General features: G+C 44.0%; 1 pseudogene; it reads right to left on the reverse strand.

The window, feature by feature from the left end:
• Window positions 1-3,015: 3,015 nt before the first annotated feature.
• Window positions 3,016-21,876, reverse strand: part of LOC125939869 (uncharacterized) — a 37,752-nt pseudogene continuing 18,891 nt past the window's right edge.

A 21,876-nucleotide genomic window follows, 5' to 3' on the forward strand; every position in this document is an offset into this window, starting at 1 on the left:
CATCTGCAGCAATACGCAGGACAATGAAGTTAACTGACCGCTAGTTGTCCCATCAGGAAGCGGACACGAATGTGCACACTGAGTTTTAGGTCATTTGAAGAAACACGTGGCGTGGGACGCGCCTCCGACGTTCGAGTCCCCAAACGAGGACGCCGTGTCGCAAAGGGTTATAAAAAGAGTCATCGCACCCGATTATTTCTTATTTTTCTAAATGTAACCACTATAGCAGCGCGGTGGTTCGGGCTTTGCGCAGCAAAACCTGGGCGCAGGCGATCAAATCCCGGCCGCTACTGTCACTTAGCGATGGGGGAGGAACGGAAAAATTCTGCCTACTGACTAAGCATCTGTGTCCCATGGCTGCCTCACCGCTCACTCACGCACTCACGAAAAAAAAACAGCGTGGCTACGCGAAAATAGAACTGATAACAGCCGAAGAATACGCTGTCTGATTACTTGTACTGATATTCTGCTCTCAAAATATAAGCAAGTAGCCCTGGCTAACAAAGAGCGCGTCACGTTGAAAGAGATAGGTAGAAAATATTTGCGCACAGTGCGAAAATAGACAGGCCATAGATTTAAGGAGGGATGCGTCTTCAACGTAGCGCTGCTGTCGATCGCTGGTGACGTAGCGGAAGTGTCGCGAAGAGGCTCTTGGCCACGCGCTCGCGTGGTCCGCAAACTTTTGTGGTTGACTGTACATCTCGGGCTGCTGTTTGTCAGGGCACTGGTGCTCCGATGGTCCGACGACCAGATGACCGTCGAGAGGGCGGCATCTTCCGGGGCAAGTGGAGTACTTGCAGCGCCAAAACTTCAGTCCCCCGTTGGCCTTCTCTAAGACGTAGTTGAAGTTGCCGATCGGCACAATGGGCTGTAAACACGCATAAGTGCACACCATCATCACTACGTTCGTAAACACCAGCGGATTCATATACACTGCAGGACAAAAACCTCTCGCGGCGACCTATACATATCGCCCCTATTCTGCGTCGGCTGAGTCTACCTTACGCCTCCAAACTTGGCAACCTTAGCTTCCCATCTCACCGAGGGTGCAAAGAAGACTCGGGCAACAACGGAATATACTGTTCCCTATGCTTCTTTTCGAACATGACTTTCTCAGCACCACCCAAAGGCGTGCGCATCGCTTCATGTGAAACATTTGTTTTCTTTATATTCATATTATCGCGCGTCAGTCGCATCAGACGCAAGAAGCCGCAGCAGAATATTCGGACATACGGTAACCCACCAAACTTAACTGTGAATATTGCTTACATGAATATTCATCACAAATACGGCGTGGTTTCATTTCTCTCATTCAGGCGGTATAGATGATTCACAGTGTACGTTTGTGTCGCACCCACGTACATTGCACATCATTATCATACCAGAAGATGCCAAGAACTTTGTGTTAAAACGGGTGCATTCTGCGGTCACCAGTTTCAAACACCCGCCAATGTGCTAAACTAACACACGTCTACGATTCACGTTTAGGTTCGCAGCAGCGGTGCAGCCACTTCTAAATTGACAGCGGTCCCATGCGCATTTGCGAATGTTCTATCATCTGTACCGTCCATCAATTTGCGTTTCAATTATAAACTTTTAAACCACAGCAATGTGGCCACTTATATCTACACGAGCTCACATAAGTTCCAGACGCGGTGCAGCCACAAGCAGAGATCCAATATATCAAGCTCATAAAGAGACATGCGAGCCGCCGCAGTTCCCGGTCTTTACATGCCTCAACAGCAAAATGTGGTGTCGATGTACACGTGCGCATGAAGCGATACCCTCACAATGATCTTCCTTATTTCATTTTATTTTCATCCCTTAATCTTATTGCCCCTATGGAGGGCAGCAAACCAGAAGGCCCTCGTGCTCAATTGTAAATAAAAAATGTGCAGAAGCCATCAACGATGACTGTCACTGTAAGCGAATAGTCAGAGTGAACGAAATAACGAGATCGCGATAAGAAAGTGAGCACGCGAACGAACAAAGAACAAACGAACTTTCCTTACAGAGTATGACCAACCACATAATCAGCGGATTGAAAGGGTCGAAGCAAGCTATTCGCTTCAAAGGTAAACCCTTTTTCTGTCCACTGTCATACTCTCTGGTTGATATGCCTGCCAATTTCCTTTCGTCTCTCACTCTCTCTCCTGAAAGCTCATTACATCGCCACTGCCTTTTTTAGTAAAGCGATGAACAGGGCTTGTTTGTGGACGCTTCATAATTGCATTGCGCTCAGTGTTACACTGACGAAAGACCTTAAATAACCACCATAAAAGAACAAAAAGTGGACGTAGTCCAAGTACGTCTCCTTTTTGTTCTTTATTGTTAGATATTTAAGGTCTTTCATCAGTGTAACACTAAGCGCAATACAGTCATGAGCCAATGCCTCAACAGCAGATTTTGCAAAACAAAATGCTGAAAAAAGCGTCAATCTTCTGCTTCCGAACTTGCAAAGTTCTAGATTCTAGAACAACATCGTTTACCAGGTAGTCTGCATGACTTAGAACAGGTAAAGCAGTCAGCGTGCACTCCGGCATCCACGGGAGTGTCAGCCATAAGCTCACGACGGGTGCCATGCAGGTGAGGTGGTTTCACAAAGAGTGTGTTTAATGGCACTAACTGCCGCGCGCTTGAACGCACAGCTCAATACTCACAACAACGGAAACGCGAGAAAAACGTAACACATTTAGGCATACCTTCTTCATGTTAGTAGCACTGCAACGTTTTCTCTTCGTTTCGCAAGTCGCGCGTTGGTGCAGTCTTTCGTTGTGCGCCTTGAACGTGTACACCATGTGATCACTGCCGTAGACGTCCGTGGATAGCCGAGCCTTGCAGCAGCGTATGTCGCAGCGCCAGTAGTATCGACTACGTTTGCGCGATTCCATCGTGAACGTACGGCCGAGGTACTCCGCCTTGAATCCCCCGCGCTGCGTAGGCACGAGCTCCACGGGGCCGGTGGCGGGGAGGCACGCGTCGTTAGCGTTCGGGTTGCCGGCCATCTCTTGTTCGTCAACGATTCCGCTCGCCCAAGTAGATCAGTCCGTCGCGGTACTGGTTCACTACAGCCAAGGCGTGCTCCTCTCTAGCAAAGCACAGCCAGTCTTCATGCAGAAGCGCGAAACGGCTATCGGGCTCCTGGTTTTTCAAAAGCTGTGCGTCGGTGTAGTACTGGGCGCCGCGACTGCAGTTCGGTGAAAGACGAGGGACTGCTTTTCTGTGGCCCACGCTACGCGGCTACAGACGCAAACAAAATTATAATATCCGAGGCAGCCACATGTTACAGGTTTGTTTTCGACTGGTGTTTCGGTGTGCCACTGGGGGTCGCAGCTGTGCTTCGGAGACAAGCGAGCGCCGTCTAGCTTACAGTAAAAAAGCTATTAATAACACACACACACACAGAGAGAGAGAGAGAGCTCTTTCACAATGGAAACGCACAAAGGTACTCGCTGCACCAACGACGGTGCGTCGAGCAGATGGCAGCTACTCAGGCCGTGAGCTCGCCTCAGCCAATGAGCGCTGCCGAAATAGCCAGAGCCAACGTTTATTGGCCGGAGATTGAGAAGAAAGCGACGGCAGCGCCGCCACGTTTTTCTTGTGGCGGCGCTGCCGTCGCCACACGGAAAGGGATGACATCTTTCTCATCTGGCACCACGGGGAGGTGGAACATCTGGCTTTGATAGCGGACTTTAATAAGGTTCATCTATTCATTTCGTTTTCGCAATCATGCTCGCACTTATCTATCTGTCTTCTGGACGTCACAGTGTCTCTGTGCGGCAACAGACTAACCACCAGATATTATAAGAAACCTACTGACGTTTACCGGTACCTTCATTTTCAATATAGCCATTCAAAACTGCAAAACCAGTATACCCCATAATGAAGCACTTCACTTTATGAGGATTTGTTTGGAACACTCGTATTTCATTAACAACTGCGACAGACTCTGCGATGCCCTGATAATGCAGAATTATCTGCTCCTAATTGTGCATTACGCGATTAAGCGAGCCGATACAGTGGACCACAGTGCGCTTCTTAGACGGGATCATCGGGTTGAGCAACGAAGGCATACAAATTTAGTTTTGACACATTCTGCATGGATTCCAAACGTTAATGTCATCCTTAAAAAACATCATAACATACTCATGCAGAGTAATCGCCTCAGAGACGTGTTTCCAGAGCCACCACGCGCAGTTTACCGACGATTAAAAAGGTTACGACACATGGTAACGTCTTCTAAGATAACAAAATCAATGCACATAGGCTGTCATCCTTGCAACAAGTCACATTGCAAGGTTTGCGCTCACATCACGACTTCGCAGAGTGTTATGAGCACCGCGTGAAATTTTAGCCTCAAGATCAAAAGCAACTTCGACTGCGACACAACGAATGTTGTCTATCTACCTGAATGCTCAACGTGCAAGCTACAGAACGTTGGACAAACGGAAACACCATTTAGATTGCGTTTTAACAATCATAGATCGCACGCCGTGAGCCTTCAGAATCTTCCGCTTTCCAAGCATGTCTCTATCCGGGGCCACTCTTTTGACAAGCTAACGGCCACCATACTTGAATCTGGTTTCAAATCGCACCATGAAAGGGAGGTTCGCGAATCATTTCTAATCCATACATTTCGTGCCGTGGCCTCTGGGATTAACGAAAACCCGGGCACATTAACATTTTTGTCCGCGAAATAGAGATTCATGTTCCCGTTGTCCTCATAAGAAACAGCTCATGTATCGTCGCATCGTTTATGCCACATCGCACACCCGACACACATGCGCAAGCTTCGCCCGAAACAAGCTTCTAGTTGATGATGTGTCATTCGATTATATTTAACCTAGGATGAGTGATATTAACGATTTATTGCTGTCTCATTTTTGTTAGAACTTGTGTACACACCTTTATTGCTGAGCTCTTTTGTAAACCCTTCCTTTGTTTCATTTGTTGCTCTACGAACCTGTCGTTGCAATCATCCCGTGGTGCATTTTTAGCATGTTTGAGTGACGATTCGTCATGGTGCAAGTACATTGCAGCAAAAAGCTGTCTCCTGTCAAGGTCGTTTCTCATTCCCTGTCCAGGTTGTTTGATATGCCATCTTGTTGTGAACCCTGCTCTTCTTGCGTATATGCTTGGTGACATTGGCTGCTCTGCGGACTTGTTGTGCAAACCTGTCCTTACAACCATGCCATGGCGTAAGATTTTCTCAATTTTTATAGTTTTTTTTCTATTTATATTTTTTTCTAATTCCGTTTCACATGTGCAATGCTGATTCGACACGGGTACCTTACAGCAACAGTGTGTCGTGAGGACCCCACCCCCCAATACTATGTAGGTATTTAAGCACACCGCCTTACCATTTCATGTATTCCCTGACGAAGGCCGGACCCCGGCTGAAACGTGGGAAATAAAGTATCGTTTTTCATTTTCGTACATGCGTCCTCGATCTACAAGTTCCTGTTCAACAACCGGATCCCGGCATAACCTCACTTTATATATATATATATATATATATATATATTATATATATATATATATATATATATATATAATAATTCTAAGACAACGCCCGGTACGAAGGCAGAGCCCTTGTATTGCAATGCAGCCACGGGAGCTAGCAAGCGAGCACCAACCGGACAAACGAGGATGATGAAAATTACTTCATATTATGCAGGGCTTACCGTCAGAAATGACGTCAAATGACGTCAGAAATGACCAAATCGTCAAATAATCAAGAATTTTGTTGAATCTTGGATGCGAACAAATATACTAACGCAATAAGTCTACCAAAACAAGTACAACCAACTTCTTGGACACTACTGGACGCCTTGATTACCAATATTCCCTCCGAGCATCTCAGTGCCGGTTTTACCCATTCTCAAGTGAGCCATCACTTACCGATTTATCTTCTACCAGAATATATAAAGCCCTCCAACACGTTACAGCACCCGTCTACCAAAACTTACAGGCTGATAAATTCTTACACTCTGGAACGTTTTCGCTCTCATTTGCGTCTCACTGACTGGAGCAAAGGATTAGAAACTGTTGAACCAGAGAAAGTCTGCATTGAGTTCATAAATGTATTTAATGTGGTATACGACCAATGTTTTCCACGTAAATTACGAGAGCGAGCTCGGAAAGCCCGTAAACCATGGGTCACGTGGGAACACTTAAAGAGTATGAAAGAAAGACAAACTGTACGAAATTTTTATGAAAACAAGAGCTGTAACACGACCTGCTTGCCTTTAGGCGTTTCCGGAATAAACTCAACAAACAGCTCCGTGGAGCAAAACGGACCTACCTCAGTAATCTTTTTTTCTCCCGAGGTACTTAAAAGGCCACACCTTCTGTGGAAGCGATTGAACAACGTGCTCTACGGTGACACCCAAGAAAAATCCACTTTATCCATTAAACATTAAAAGCGGCACATTAACAGATACACGATTTAGCGAACGATTTCAATGACTATTTCAGATCATTAGTAAAAAGTAAGCACGATCCGAAATGCATCCAGTACTTAAGAACACAAATACAGGAAAGTGCATTCTTGTTTCCCACTACCGTGCACGAAATTAAGTTCTGTCATGTCACTGAGAAACAGTATGTGTACCGACGTTGATGACTTGCAGACACAACCTGTAAAATATGTTATCGATACTATCATGCCAATTCTAGAGCATGTAATTAACCTAATGATTTCTGTTGGTATTTTGCCTAAACAAACTCAGATGTCAAAAGTATCGTGATATACATGGGTGGTGATATCAATAATTTATCTAACTATAGGCCTATTTCAATATTTCCCGTGTTCTCGAAATGCATTGAAATATTGATATATACACGCATGTCCAGTTTTTCTACGAAGCATAACATTATTACGCCTTGCCAGTATGGCTTCCGGAAAGGTTGTTCAACTGAAACGGCTCTTCTGAGGCAAAAGGAATTTATCTTGCAGTCATTCGAAGATCATCTATGTACACTAGGCATTTTCATTGACTACTCAAAAGCATTTGACTCAATTAATCACCATTCCTTGTTTGAGGAATAAGGATTATAAACAGGGATAAGGTGCCTCAGAAAGGCTGGCCAACGTTTCGATAGGAGGACCTATCTTCGTCAAAGGCGGCCTCGTCATCCTCGGCGGGTTAGTTTTAAAGGGTTAGTGGAGTGACGTCACGTCGATGTCCGCTGTGGCTGTCTGTAAAGGGGGAGACTGAAAAGAGAATGAGCGCCGGCGCTTGACTGGCTAGGCGCGGTTTCTAAGACGAGGGGACAAGAGCGGGAGAGCGAGAAAGTGACAACAAAAAATTATATATATATATATATATATATATATATAAAAAGAAAACCACCGTCAGAGGGGGTTGGGGGAGCGAGAGGCGAGTGAGCGTTCGGAGGAGTCGTGGTTGGCGTGCGTTTGGGGTCCCTGAAGAGCCGGTCAGTGTGCGGGTCACAATGTGACCCGCACACTGACCCGCACACTGACCGGCTCTTCAGGGACCCCAAACGCACGCCAACCACGACTCCTCCGAACGCTCACTCGCCTCTCGCTCCCCCAACCCCCTCTGACGGTGGTTTTCTTTTTATATATATATATATATATATATATATAATTTTTTGTTGTCACTTTCTCGCTCTCCCGCTCTTGTCCCCTCGTCTTAGAAACCGCGCCTAGCCAGTCAAGCGCCGGCGCTCATTCTCTTTTCAGTCTCCCCCTTTACAGACAGCCACAGCGGACATCGACGTGACGTCACTCCACTAACCCTTTAAAACTAACCCGCCGAGGATGACGAGGCCGCCTTTGACGAAGATAGGTCCTCCTATCGAAACGTTGGCCAGCCTTTCTGAGGCACCTTATCCCTGTTTATAATCCTTATTCCTCGTGTGCTACTCCATTAGTCAGCCATCTTTTTTTGATTTTGGCATTCCTTGTTTGAGAAATTGCAACATTATGACTTTAGGGGTACTTGCCTAAAACTTATTGCTTCTTACTTTAAAAACCGTCGGCAGCAAGTCACTGTTAACGATTTTGTATCCGAATTCAAGCCAGTTACTGCTAGTGTGCCTCAAGAAAGTATTTTGGGCCCTTTACCTCTCCAACTTATACGTAAATGACATCGTAAATAGTGTTGGGCTGCTGAGCACGAGGTCACTGGATCGAATCCCGGATACGGCGGCCGCATTTCGATGGGGGCGAAGTACGAAAACACCTGTGTACTTAGGTTTAGGTGCACGTTAAAGAACCCAGATGGTCCAAATTTCCGGAGTCCCCCATTATGGCGTGCCTCATAATCAGTTCGTGGTTTGGCACGTAAAACCCCCATAATTCAATTTCATCGTGAATACTTGTGCCAACACTAAGTTTATCATTTACGGAGACGACACAAATATTTTTATTACAGGCCATGACCCTTCAAAAGTCGTAGAAAAAGGCAACGCAGTAGTAAGAAATATCGACACATGGAGTGTTGCCAATTCATGAAACTTAAATGCGGCAAAGACAAAAGCAGTGTTATTTCGCCCTCAGAACAAAATACTGGATATCACCGACAACTTAAAAATAGGGTCAGCAACTATAGACCATTCACGCGTAGCTAGAAGCCTTGGCGTCATTTTTGAAGAACATATGATGTGGACAGACCAATTAAATGCAACCTTAATTAAACTTTCAAAAACTGTAGCCATCTTATGCAAATTTCGCTACATCCCGCCTCAGAACATAAAGTTGTTAATTTACAAATCACTATTATTGTCCAACCTATGTTACTGTTACTTAGTTTGGGGCACGACCACCAAAACTAACAATGAAAAACTACACAAACTTCAAAAGAAAGCACTTCGTAACATCGTTAATGCTGCACATGACGCACACACGGAAGCAATTTTCAAGGCTCTCAATCTATTACCAGTGAATAAGCTTTACCGTTCAATGTTACAGAAACGATATACATTGGCTACGAAACACACGTTTTTTTGCAGAATTGTCTGGGTTAAGACAGGCTAAGCATGTGCACAACCGAGGGTACGTGAAGTCTGGAGGGGGCCTAGAATACAAACAAATTACGACACACAAATGTTAAAATACCAGTTACCTGTGCTACTTAATAATTCAGAGCTTCACATGTAACACGCTCACTTATCTTGCTTCTATTTGTATAAAGATGGCAGTACCAGTTCCTTTATCATTTCCGACCTTACCAGCGCATTTATGACCGTTGAGTGAAACACCTATCTTCTGTATAATATCCAGATTGGTTCGTTTGTACTTCTGTACTGTATAAGCATTTACTTTGTTTGCCAAGCCCTGGGATACAGACCCTGTCAAGCCTGATTAATGGCTTTTTCTCTGTACGCACGAACTGTCATTGATTTTTATTGATGCTGAAACAAAATTGATTGATTGATTGAATGAATGAATGAATGAAGAACGCGCGGCGCAAACACCTGGACCGGTATGTTGTAGTGATGCCTTACCGGTGTTAATGCCCTTTCGGCTTATCAATCAGTCAAATCAAAGGGCAATTGTATTACACAATAATATGAAAAATGCGTGTACAAAGATATTTGGTCCCATAGCCTAAAGCGGCTAGTGATGGGTGAAATACAAAAAAATGTATTGCAATAATTAGCAGTCTTATACAAACAAAGTAGCGAAGGTATCATACATAAGCGGTAAATACTATACATAATCACAGAGCTTATCGCGCTTTGTCAGTTGTCAGAGCAACGGTCCGCTCACGTTATCAACCGGATCAGCCGGCCGTTAGCGGTGGATGATAAGACTAGCATAGAATAAGTCATAAGGCATCGCTACAAAATGCCGGCCCTGCTATTATACTCCGGCGCCTCTCCCCCTCCCAGGCGCGCGCTCCGATTGGTCGGCTCCTCTCCTCCCAGTGAGCTGCTCACGTGACCTCTGTGGTTTTGCTCCAGCGTGACGGCGCGTCATCAACGGCGCACGCTCGACTAAGAACAGGTCCGCTGTTTAAAAACAAAATATTCATTAAAAACGGCGCAAAATACAATCGTAAGACGAACCATGTTACGTCGTCAGAGGTGGGACGACCAAAAACCATAGGTCTTAAAGTCGTATCTTGCACAATATGTTTAACTTTTGTGTGTTTTTTCATATCCTTTTTTGCTGAACAGCTTAGCTGACTTTAGCTGGCCCACCCTATACAGATATCGATGCATCCCCGAGATGTTAATCTGATATAAGGTTAGTAGCGGTAATTCCCTCTCGAACTGGCCGTACGCCAAAATTGAAATCTTATATCCGGCACACCTCATGCAAATTGCTCGTCATAGTTTTTTTTGCTAATGATATACGTAGTCGCAATTTCTAAGTTTAACGGAATTTTGAAAGCTTCAGTATTCAGTGAGGCGTACATTGCTGGCAGGAGAAATAGAAACACAGAATAAAAATTCATTGCTTCGCCCTAAGGGCGAAGCAATGAATGCGATAGCAACACAGCAATGTCATACGAAGTAAGGTGAGCGGCTTTGGTAGCAATATGAATTGTAGTAAACATGAGCTGATTAAGTAAGCAGGTGAGCTGCGGCGTAAGTAGACCGACATGAAGAGAGACTCGATGACCACGAGAAGGCGCGTGTGAAACGGTGGTGTTGATGAGAAGCGCTTCCCGTAGGCAGCGCGTGCGAAGGGACACACCTGTAGCGCTGCACTGCCGACCCGGGCAGCATTGCATGTGTAGCGTGCGTTGGAAAATGTGGCCCGACTATTACTAACTGATTGAACAAGCGTGGTGTGAGCGCGCACAAACAAACATCAATAGATCACACTGAATGATTGCAGACAACGACTGTCAAAACGCTGGCAGCAAGCGCATACGCCGCAGCAACGGGCGAAGGTACGTGCGGTCTATCGCTTCAACGGAAACTGAGCGGCGAATGCACGGCGCATAAAGGTCAGAGCCGTGTGGAGATAAGCGACGGTGCGATCGAGCGACGAGCGCGGTTGTTGGCAGAGTAGAAGTGCCCCCCCCTGCCCCCCCCCCCCCACGCTCCCTCCGGCGCTGGCTTCCCGCTTCCTTGCTTGCGCGTGGGAGATTGAGTGCGTTCGCTCTCCGTGATAGCGCGCGTCCCCGCACGCTTCCGCTCGGGCATCCGGCGCGCGGCGAAGATTTTATCTATAGGGAACCTCACGGCGACAGCGCCGCCGACGGCAGAAATCCGGTTGAATTTTCCGTATAATCGCTATCGCAATAAAATAAAACATATCCGAGGACAATTAAGCACTTCTAAAGAGCTGTGAATGCCAAATCAATAACCTCCAAATGAACGCCGCTGAGCGGTCCCTGAATTTTTGCGGTGCGAGTAATATTTTCGAGTTTTGCTGCGGGGTATGTTATCACGTTTTTCGATAAAATTGGTGCGGGTTATTTCTTTTCTACAGTTTCTACGTTAGCATGTTGGCTGTAGACCGGAATCGTTTGGACAATACTGCGGAGTAATCAAGGGCGCCGCGTGCGACCTCCGCGATCAGAGAACGAGGAAGTAGCAGCGGCCACCAACGGTAAAGCCCTTTAACCAACGGCATAGACGCGACGCCCCGTGGAGTCACGTCGTGACTCCACGGGGCGTCGCCTCTCCCGTCACGCAACACCTGGCGTTTACCGAGGCCGCAAGTGTTCCGTTTCGCCCGCTTTTCTCCGTCGATGCCCGGCCGAGCCAGCAAGCACGAGCCAGCGTCAAGAGCGCGCATGGCCCGCTCCTGACGTGGCGTCGCAGCCACAGGGAAGTTAGGTGCCGTTTTGCTGCTACTGCCGCCGCCGGCTTTTTCGCTAAACGGGCATTTTGGCGCTTTCGCTTCAAAATCCCCAAATAACTGCTTAATTAGTTACTTTAGGGCTCATAGTGGAATTTACGAATTGTAGCGGTGAGCTTGCAAGACATATTCAGTTGGAGTTAATTTCCAGTTTGGACATACGCGCCATAAGACCCTGCATAAAATTCACTGTTATTCCGCTCGCCTTTTTTAACAAAATGGTCTTTATGCATTGAAGCACAAATGTAACTGGAACGCCCCTGTGTTTGTTCCAAACTTTGGGAAATAATATATCCAAACTGGTGTCATCAGAGAGATTCATTTCAAGTGGATACGTCTTGCCAGCTCACCGGCTAGAATTCGTGTGCTGCTATACAAACAATGAAGTAATTATTTAGAAGTTAATTAGTGTTTTTAATTAGTTGAGTAAGTGTTTCGATTACTCGTGCTAGTAATGACCACTTCGTGGAATAAGCCAGCTCAAGAACAAGAATTATGTTATCTGCCACAGACGATTTTGGAAATTCCAGCAAACTTATAATTCGTCACCCCGCATTCACTGTTAGCACTAATAATCAACAAAGCCAAGATCTAGACGCTTCAAAGGAAGTTTAACATCCAAATGCTGACATCTTTCTCATTACTTAACTCAAGTGATACCGATGAAGCGCGTTGAAGACAGTAAGGCGATTTCGCAGAAGATTACTCATATTTCGTTGCATTAGGGGCCCTTCAAAGTTTCTGAGAAATAATCTCTTCCACATACCATCATTGTTGTTTCATATAAACGCCTTGCCCTTGCACATACAGAACTAAAATAAGCGATAACAACATTTTAGCGTATACTTAAAAACTAAATGTCCCAATGAATATCTACTATATCCATATAATATTTCATTATTGCAGTCACCAGGAAACGCTCTGTTATCTACTACTCATTTAAAAGAAGGTTCAGACGTTTTAGTTAAAAGCGGAGTTCTCCATAGGCGTGACGTGCTAAATCAAGCTTTTCTACGAAATGATCTTAGTCTTAGAAGTTCACTTAAGTTGCGTGAAGTTTTGCTACCTCGTATTTTCAGAGGTCAATATTACCTTGAATCGTCTAGTATCCACCCTCCGTACCTTTGGTCTTCTACCCTGTTTCCAAAGATCGCTTTCAAGGACTCGCCACAAGCATTGCTGAGCTTCTGTAAACGCACTATAAATATTAATCATATATGTAAACCAATGTTCCACAGTCCTAAAACTTGCAGTAAAGTTAATGAGATCACAAGGAACGTTTAAGAGCATTTCGAAATTCTTCCAAACTTTTAGTTTATCGCTCTGAGCTGACGCTGTTTTTCGTGCTAACCTAGTTGCATACGTTCTGTATTTTGTTGTTTTTGTTTTTGTTGTTGGTGTTGTTTTGATGTGTTTTTTTGTTCTGTAAACTATGACAAGTACGCAGCATGGTCCCGTGGCCACGCTGCGCAATGTCTGCCATTTACAACAGAACATCTAAATGACGGCGGGAGGTTTGCCACAGCATGTCTTTCTGCAAACACAGGGAAGACATGTAAGCCTTTGCATAGCGCTAACAACGCCAGTAATACGTCATTCACATTTCTACTTCCACTACTTCTCGAAATTTTAAGCAGTTGCCTTCTTTCATAATAGGCTCTTATCGGAATTGAAATGCCGATAGAACATGGCTTGTGGGCTTGTTTAGGCCAGAAAGTCGAAAAACAACAGATTTACTTGAATGTAAGACTAGTTTCTCCAAGCGTAGCTTCAGCGAAAATATGGACAGTAACATCTGGTTCTTTATTGTAAGGAAGTTATCGATCAAGAGTAGCTAGTCTGAGGGCCGGATTGGACGAAGTCCCATTCGTTGGCAGGCAAGGTGGCAAAATGTCTACGTTGTGGCGACACAATGGGCAGTGTCAAGACAAAGGTCGGCACAACGTAAGTTAGGAATAATTCATCACAAGCTCAAACGTTGTGCTTCTTCTGTTCAGCTGCTTACGTATAACACACTCATAGGGTCACAGCTAGAATATGTTTGCATTGTATGTGACCCGTATGCTAAAAAACGGTATCAATAGACCTACTCAAAACCAGATAATTGTGCTTAGATTTTTATAAAACTGTATTCCCGTTCTAATTCTCCAAGTGAACTAATGAAATAAAATAAAATACCGTCCTTAAAATCTCGTAGAAAACTAGCTAGAATAAAGTTTCTGTAAAATTTTCTCAATGTTATTTTGAAATATTGTACCATCGTCCGTTTGGAGCCATTGCCAACGCGACCTACAAGACATAATCATGTTTACAGGCTTACTCCCATGTTCGCACGTACTGATTTCTTCAAACACTCCTATTCCCGCCAACAATATCTCACTGGAACTGATTGCCTCCTGACAAGTTGAATACAGATGGCATATTTCAGTCTCTTGAACAATTTTGTCTCTTGAAGAATTATGCCTTTCTATGTTGCAGTTTGTTGTGTGTTTATTTTTAATAATATGTGGGGTGATCATGTGGAAGTTCTGCGGGATTTTTAAAAATCGCCTGTTGTAGATGCCAAAATTCTAGTCCTTAAGCTAGATTATTCAGAGAGGTGGACATTACTTGCACGAGAAAGTAAAACACGTATTCGACTAATTACCGAAAATTCTCAGAGGAATTACCACGTTTTCAAGGGAAGTCAGGCGTTAAAGAAGGTGATTAAACAGTGCAATGCTTGTGTGAAAGTAAGAATCCATCCATGCACTTCATATATGACTACACTATCTAGCAAGAGAGTCTGCCACTCCGAGGATTTTAAATGTGTGGGGATATATTTTGCAGGTCAACTGTAAACTAAACACTGTCGACCCACTACGTTTTAGCTTTCGCATATGCTCTGACGAGAGCCAGTCATTTAGAGTTGGTGTCAGATTTATCCGCAGAAGATCTTTGCTTTCTTTCTGAAGATTCGCAACTATCATGGCGTACGTAAAATCATTTACAGTGACAATGCCCTCGTCTTTAAGAAAGTTTTAAAGGAACTAGACCAAGTTGCTACCATAATATTTATTGGGCAATGGTAAAGCCACTGCTAAAAAACGCATCAAGTGGAAATTTACCATTGAAAGAGCGGCCTGTTAATTGGAATGGCTTATCAGATAGGTTAATTCACATGGTGAAGTATTTTCTTAGGAAGGCTGTTGGGAGAAAGGGACTTACTTGTGAAGAGCTGTGTAGAACAGCTTGCAAAGTATAAGCAGTGTTCACTATCGACCTCTCACTTACATTGCATTACCTCCGATACTCAAGCTGAAGTTATCACACCTTCACAATTCCTAACTGTGAATAGATCTACTGCTCTGTCAACTTCGTGTCAAAAAAACATCTTCTAAAAACAGATAAGAAGACGGCTACTACGTCAACAACTACCAAACCACTTCTGGAGGCGATGAAGAAACGATATTTGCGATCCGTGCGTTTGGCTGACGCTTCCAGTAATGCACTTGGATAAACATTATCGGTCGATGACCTGGTCCTCATACATGACGGTAAATCTCTTCGTCGATTGCGCGAGACCGCCTGAGTTACAGGTATTTTGAAGAGACGTGGCAGTAACGAAAGGCCCTGCGTAGTTAAACTACCTGAAAAATCTAGGCAGCGAATACCAATGAAGCTTCTCCGCCCGTGAGAGCACTCTTCAACATTAAGACCATGTACTCCAGCGGCAATGTTGTTGCGAATAATGCGGCTGCCTCTGGACTCTCAGTTAAAAAAGAACTACGCTGAAGACAAGCGCTTGCGACAGCACAGAAAAGGAAACAAAGTGACTTTGTTATTTGCCTCTATGGCTCCATAGCTTATGAAAGTCATGATATAAATATAATACATTTTCGTTGCTGCTTCCTGCCTGCACTTTTTTTACAGGGCTTGAGTCACTTTGGCTACGTCAAACACTTTTCGTTACAGTGTGCATTTCTAACCTGTCTCGCCATGTTGGGCCATAGGATATTTGCCTGGATAGACAATTTGGGAATAGACAACTTGGGTCATTAAGTATGGGCATCTGGGCAGGACACACTAGATATATTAACGGTCTTTGCGAATCTTTTAAAGTATGAACGCATCACTGAGTATGTGCCTAGGTAGACAAGCCGAACAAGAGGCAAGAAATGAAGAAGTTGGCAACAGAGAATTGAAAAAGTCAGTCAAAAATTTAAAAAATAAAGATTTCAGCATCAAAAGCAGCCGAATGCGTCAAAAGAAGTGAACAGAATGAGACAAGAGCGTGTATTCAGCTAGGAGCGCTGAGCTAGAGCGAAATGAACAAGATGTAGGTAACAGAAAACTGAAGAAGTTGTCCACACAAAATTGAGAAATTTGGCGATCCGGTGTCACTACACCGCTTGAGGGTTAATCGCATTAACGTCGACATCAATCGTGCGATGACTTCTGCGGGTAATTTTTTTTCTCACCGGGGTAACAAGCAACCGCGCAACGAAAGCCGATACAAGCTGGAAGTGACGCATTAGACACTTCACAAGCTCAACTGCCTTCAAGCTCCAAGGCCTGCGTGGGTTTTATCAGCCAAGGATCATATCTCTTCCCTCTCTCGCGTCCAGCCAGAGCCTCCCTTGAACCCTCGCGACCAGCTCTGAGATACTAGAGAGAGTTTCTAAAACTGGGACACATCAGACGCGCTTTGAGCCGACAACGTGGATTGACTGCTCTTTCGTTTGCGAGCTTTGATCGCTACAGCATTTGCGAGCTTTCAGAGGGTTTCGCCATGACTGACTATCTGAACGGAAAGGTGGCCCTGGTTACGGGTGGAGCTATGGGTCTAGGAAAGGCAATCACGGATCGCCTTCTCCATCAAGGCTGTCGGGTAAGCTCGGACGAGGTATTCTTCACGCACCCCGACCATTACAATGCGTTTGACTCCAAATCTCAATGAATCGTTCGGACATTGTAGTTACAAGAGTTTTGTGGCAATCAGCAGATTACAAACAAAATTGCTGACATGCAATTTCCCTCTTATACACAAGTTTGTGCATAAGTTTGTGCACCCAGCGCGATGTACCATGAAAATAACCAGCACGAGGTGGTGGGTGTGATTCCTCAGTCTGCAAAGCTGTCAACACAAATCGCAAGTCCTCCACTGAGGAGCTCCCATTCATTTTGGGATCTTAAACCTAATCAGTCAAGCAATAAACGAATAAAATAATTTTAAATCTAAATAGCTACGCATTCTGCTAGAACAGTTTAGGTCGCAATAATTGTTCCCTCGGCAGCTCAGTTTTGGCATGATCGCTTCTTCGTGAGCAGTGAGTCATCATTGAATCTAGAATTTTACTAAAAATAATAACAGCAAACTATTTTTGTGCTAGATTTGTAATTATTTCTGATTGAATTGGCCCTGTGAGATCACTGACTTCCATTCATAGACTGTAATATTCGCGCTAAATTACGTAATTAGAAAGTTGATTAGCTCAATTTTACAATTAGTCACTGATTTACACTAATTGATTTCCTGTTGAGGTGAAATCCGCGTGTTCGAATAAATTAGGATCAACCAGTAAATTTTTACTATATGACGAAGGTGATTTAAATTAATTTTGTGGGCATTAAAAATGTCCGGTTTTATAAGGGCATTCTGCAAGTACCAACCTCTGTGGGTGAAACATTGCGTATCATTAAGAAACCTGAGAAAATGCTATAACCTGCGTTACGGGCGCTGTCACGAACACTGATAGGCATATTCTTGAGGCAGGCATACGGTAGTGTGCATTAGATCCGGGTGGCTAATATTCTAGTCCATAATAATAAGAACTGGAGTTCGGCCAGAAATAGCACACCAACGTGTTCGGCGTCCGCATAATGACAAAGTCCAGCTTATCGTATGCGACACGTACTCGGTGCATCCTCGCGCAAGTCTAATCTAGAAAGTCGGAGTGCACAGGGAAAAAATAGCTGCACGTTCCTTGATAACGCCAACGTAGGACGAATGATGTTTCCCTCACGTAAAAATCAAATGTTACATCGGCATGTTCTTTCGCTCTTATAAGTACCCGTTTCCTGGCGCTTAATGAAAAGTTACCACAAGGATATTTGTCGAATTCCCTAAACGTGTGCATTGCGCACAGCTTTATTTGTTTAACTACGGGCAGCATTATTTGAAATCGACCGCGTCTCAACTTTGATGTGGTTCATATCACTGACCCCGCGGCTGTCTCGGCAATCATCCCATGTAACTTGTGCATGTTTTTGTGTTTTCTGTTGTAATTATGGCGATGCTTTAGTATTTAGCTAGGATAAAGCAGTCCGGTGGACTAAAACTCAGGACAACATACATTTCAAAATTTCAGACGTGTGCACATACCACAAGTTTTTCACAAGTGGTACACATATGTCCGCTCCTTATCTCAGTGCTTCATTTGATAATATAATGGTGTTTTTTTTCTGTATACTTGTCATACCAAGCAGCATATTCACTAGAAGCGCGAATTTCTTGAAGTAATTTTCTATGGGCTGTCACATCTGATTTGTATTTTATCAGCCAATGTATTTGACTGTTTGAAGAAAACAAAGCGCCCATAGCGTCGTGTATTTTACTTCTCCATTGCCTTCGAGTACTAAGGCAAGTACGGGAACAAATAAACATTAGGGACATATGTAGGTTTCTACTTAACCACAGCCTACCTGTGGGGATATGCAGAAGCAGGTATTATACCCCATTTTTGCAGTAAAAGAGACGGCAGCTGAAATGCTTTCCGCTGACTTCGGATGAAATTTATTTCTTTTTTCGGTACAGCAAACACGTATTCTTACTCACACTTTTAATATTTTCATTCGCCCGCACGCTGAAGTTAAGTATAGTCTACAGAATACTGGTGTACAAGGGACAGCGAATACAAAGAATTATGCGATTGGCACACATACAGCAGGGACAAACTTGTGATTTTTGACGCATATTTACTTGTGAAGCATACTTAGGTGGTACGCCAACTGTGTGATGTGTGACGCATATGTATATGTGAAGCATATTATTTGTCAACAGAGAATGTGAACTCCAGTACTGTGACGTGGGCGGTCTTAATGGTCATTAAAAGAACGCATTGCCTTCAGAATATGTACAAATGTAGTCTATGTCTCGAAATGTGCATTTCACTAGAGGTTTATATTATAGTTTATATTGATACGAAACAGCCGCCACTGTGTAGCTGCACTGAAAAGGAGAAGGACGTGTTCCCGCTTGATATAGCATCGCCATATTGACCTGCGTTGGCTCCGTGTAAATAAATTTTAAATAGCCTTCGACATCAGCTAAATGTAAGATTATTTGGTGGAGGTGCGGAGTAAGGCGCATAATGAGATGAGAAAATGCTGCGGCACGATCAGGACCCCAAGAAAACGGGACGTCTTTCTTCAAGAGGTCGGTATAGGGACGTGCAATGGTCGCAAAATTAATGTTATAATAAGTTATACCAATACTATTATAAAGTATCGATTATATATATAACGGTAAATATTACACATACACGACATGCATGTATTACGAACACCTGGGTTTGCGTAGATACTCGGCACTTTTTAAATATCGCTTGTGTCAAGTAAAATAATTCTAGTCGTAGATCTGGCCTACTAGAAGACGCCTTCATTGCTTTTGTGGAAAATTGAAATCCATAGCGTACAAATTAACTAAATTATTGAAACAATGTTGAACTAATTAGGTGAAGACGCTTTGGCACATATCAAGAGCCGTAGCCGGAGAGTTCACAAGGCGGATTTCGGCTACTTTTGAGCTTCAGTGCATAAAACGGTTTTGGGGGAAAAATTAAGTCAAACGACAGTGCATTTTTGCCACAAGTTTGATGGTACTTACTTCGAAAATGGTGTCATTTACATGGTTATTTCCATACATCACACCCGGCAATCTCACTGGCTGCAATTCGTCAATTGCAATATGTGCCGTGAGGTACTTAGTTAAAAGGTTAAATAGTGTTTTTTATAATTCTTGCTTAAATTGCGATTGCTCGTGCATTTAATTTCCGCCTCTTCGCGTGGACAAGCTCAACCGTTAGAATTATGTTGTCTGCCCCAGGCGATTCTGAACATAGCATGAAATCTTAGCAGAAACACCTCGTGTAAAGTCGTTAACACGACCTTTAATACGCCCCGAAAACGCGGCGGACCGATCACACTCAAGGCACAGATCAGTCTCAAGATGAGTCCCCACATCCCCACAAGCGATGAAGACGACGAAGCCGATGCGATGATGAACATGTGCAGCCAATGAAGAAGTCACTAAGAAATGCCATATATATATATATATATATATATATATATATATATATATAGGGTATTTCAGCGAACACTTTCAAACTTTATTGAAGGTTGCCTGTGGCAGATAGCCCAATTCTAGTTAATGAGCTGGCCTACTCGAAGAGGCGGACATTACTTGCACAAAAAATTGAACTGCATAATCAAGTAATTAACAAAAATTCACTAAATAAGTTTTGACCTATTAATTGACGGCCCATATTGCAATTTACGAATTGTAGCCGTGTAGTTCTCCAGGCGGATCCACTTAAATTAATTCTCAGGATGACACCAGATTCGAGATATTAATTCCCTAAATCCATTAGCGTTCCAGTTAATTTTGTGCTTCAATGCATAAAGCGACGTTTTGTTAAGAACCTAATTGGAACGCCAATGCATTTTTTCACAAAGTTTGGGAATAATATCTCCAAACTGGTGGGATCCCGAGATTTCGTTCCAAGTGGATCCGCCTTGCGAAATCCACGGCTACAATTTGTAAATTGCAATACGGGCTATCAGGCAACTAGTTAAAAACTTCAGTAGTGAATTTCTGTTAATTATTCGATTATGCATTTAAATTTCTTTTGCAAGTAATGTCCGCCTCTTCGAGTAGACCAGCTTAATTACTAGAATTGGGCTATCTGCCACAGGCAACCTTTAAGGATTTTCGAAAGTGTTTGCTGAAACACCCTGTATATATGTACGAGGTGCTACCAAAATGTTCCGGGAATTCAGTCGTAAAAACATGTGCTGTCCATAACGCCTGATCAGCACTGTCTTCTCCAAAGTAGTCCCTTTGCGCATGTATGCACCGATCCCAGTGTTTCTGCCACATTTCCGTGACTCGTGGAACTCTTCAGGCGACAGTGTGTTGAGGAGCGCCTGCGATTCCGACTGGAGCTCTTAAACAGTACCAAACCGACGTCCTTTAAGCCTCAACTTCAACTTTGAAAACAAAAAAAGTCACAAGTGTTGAGGTCAGGTGAAAAGTGTGGATGCCTGCAGGGTGGGTGGGCTGTACTTTGATTTGTTTGGAAGTCTGGAACTGTCGTGTCGTGATGTGTTGTCGTGATGGAGAAGTCAGTTTCTCTTCCATTTCTCCGGACGTTTGCGACGAATGCTCTCTCTTAAGCGCCTCAGAACGTCACAGTAAAGCTCGCTATACACGGTTTGCCCAGGAGGTACGAATCTTTGTGGATTTCGTACTTCCATGTAGGTAAAAAAAACAATGAGCAGGGACTTCACATCGCCACGAACTTGATGTGCCTTTGTCGGCAGCGGGAAATTTGGCGACTTCCATTGCGACGACTGCTGTTTGGTTTCAGGAACGTAGCCATAAACCTATGCCTCATCCCCGGCTGTTACACTGGAGAGAAATGTTGGATTGTGTTCGACTTGTGATTCAGTTCTGTATAGACAGAAACCACGGCGCTGCTTCTGTTCGTCACTGAGCAGTCCTCGCACAAATTTTGCATAAATGCGCCTCATGTTAAAACATGCGACAAAATTCGCTGAACTGTGCCGTACGATTGCCCTACAATGTCCCAGACAACCTTTATAGTTAGCCTGGGATTCGCAAGGATAGGCTTACGAACTTCCGCTATCGTTTCCGGGATTGTTATCATTGACGGGCGTCCAGACGTTCATCGTCGTCAACAAGCATTCGACCCTTTGGAGCGTTTATGCCATAACAACGTCCTATTGGCTCATGGTGTCGACTCCAAACGCGTCCTCTAGCATACGAGGAGTTCTGCCGCAGTTTTCCTAGTTTAAAACAAAAC

This window comes from Dermacentor silvarum, chromosome 9 (genome assembly GCF_013339745.2).
Source record: "Dermacentor silvarum isolate Dsil-2018 chromosome 9, BIME_Dsil_1.4, whole genome shotgun sequence".
In the NCBI taxonomy this organism is placed as follows: Eukaryota; Metazoa; Arthropoda; class Arachnida; order Ixodida; family Ixodidae; genus Dermacentor; species Dermacentor silvarum.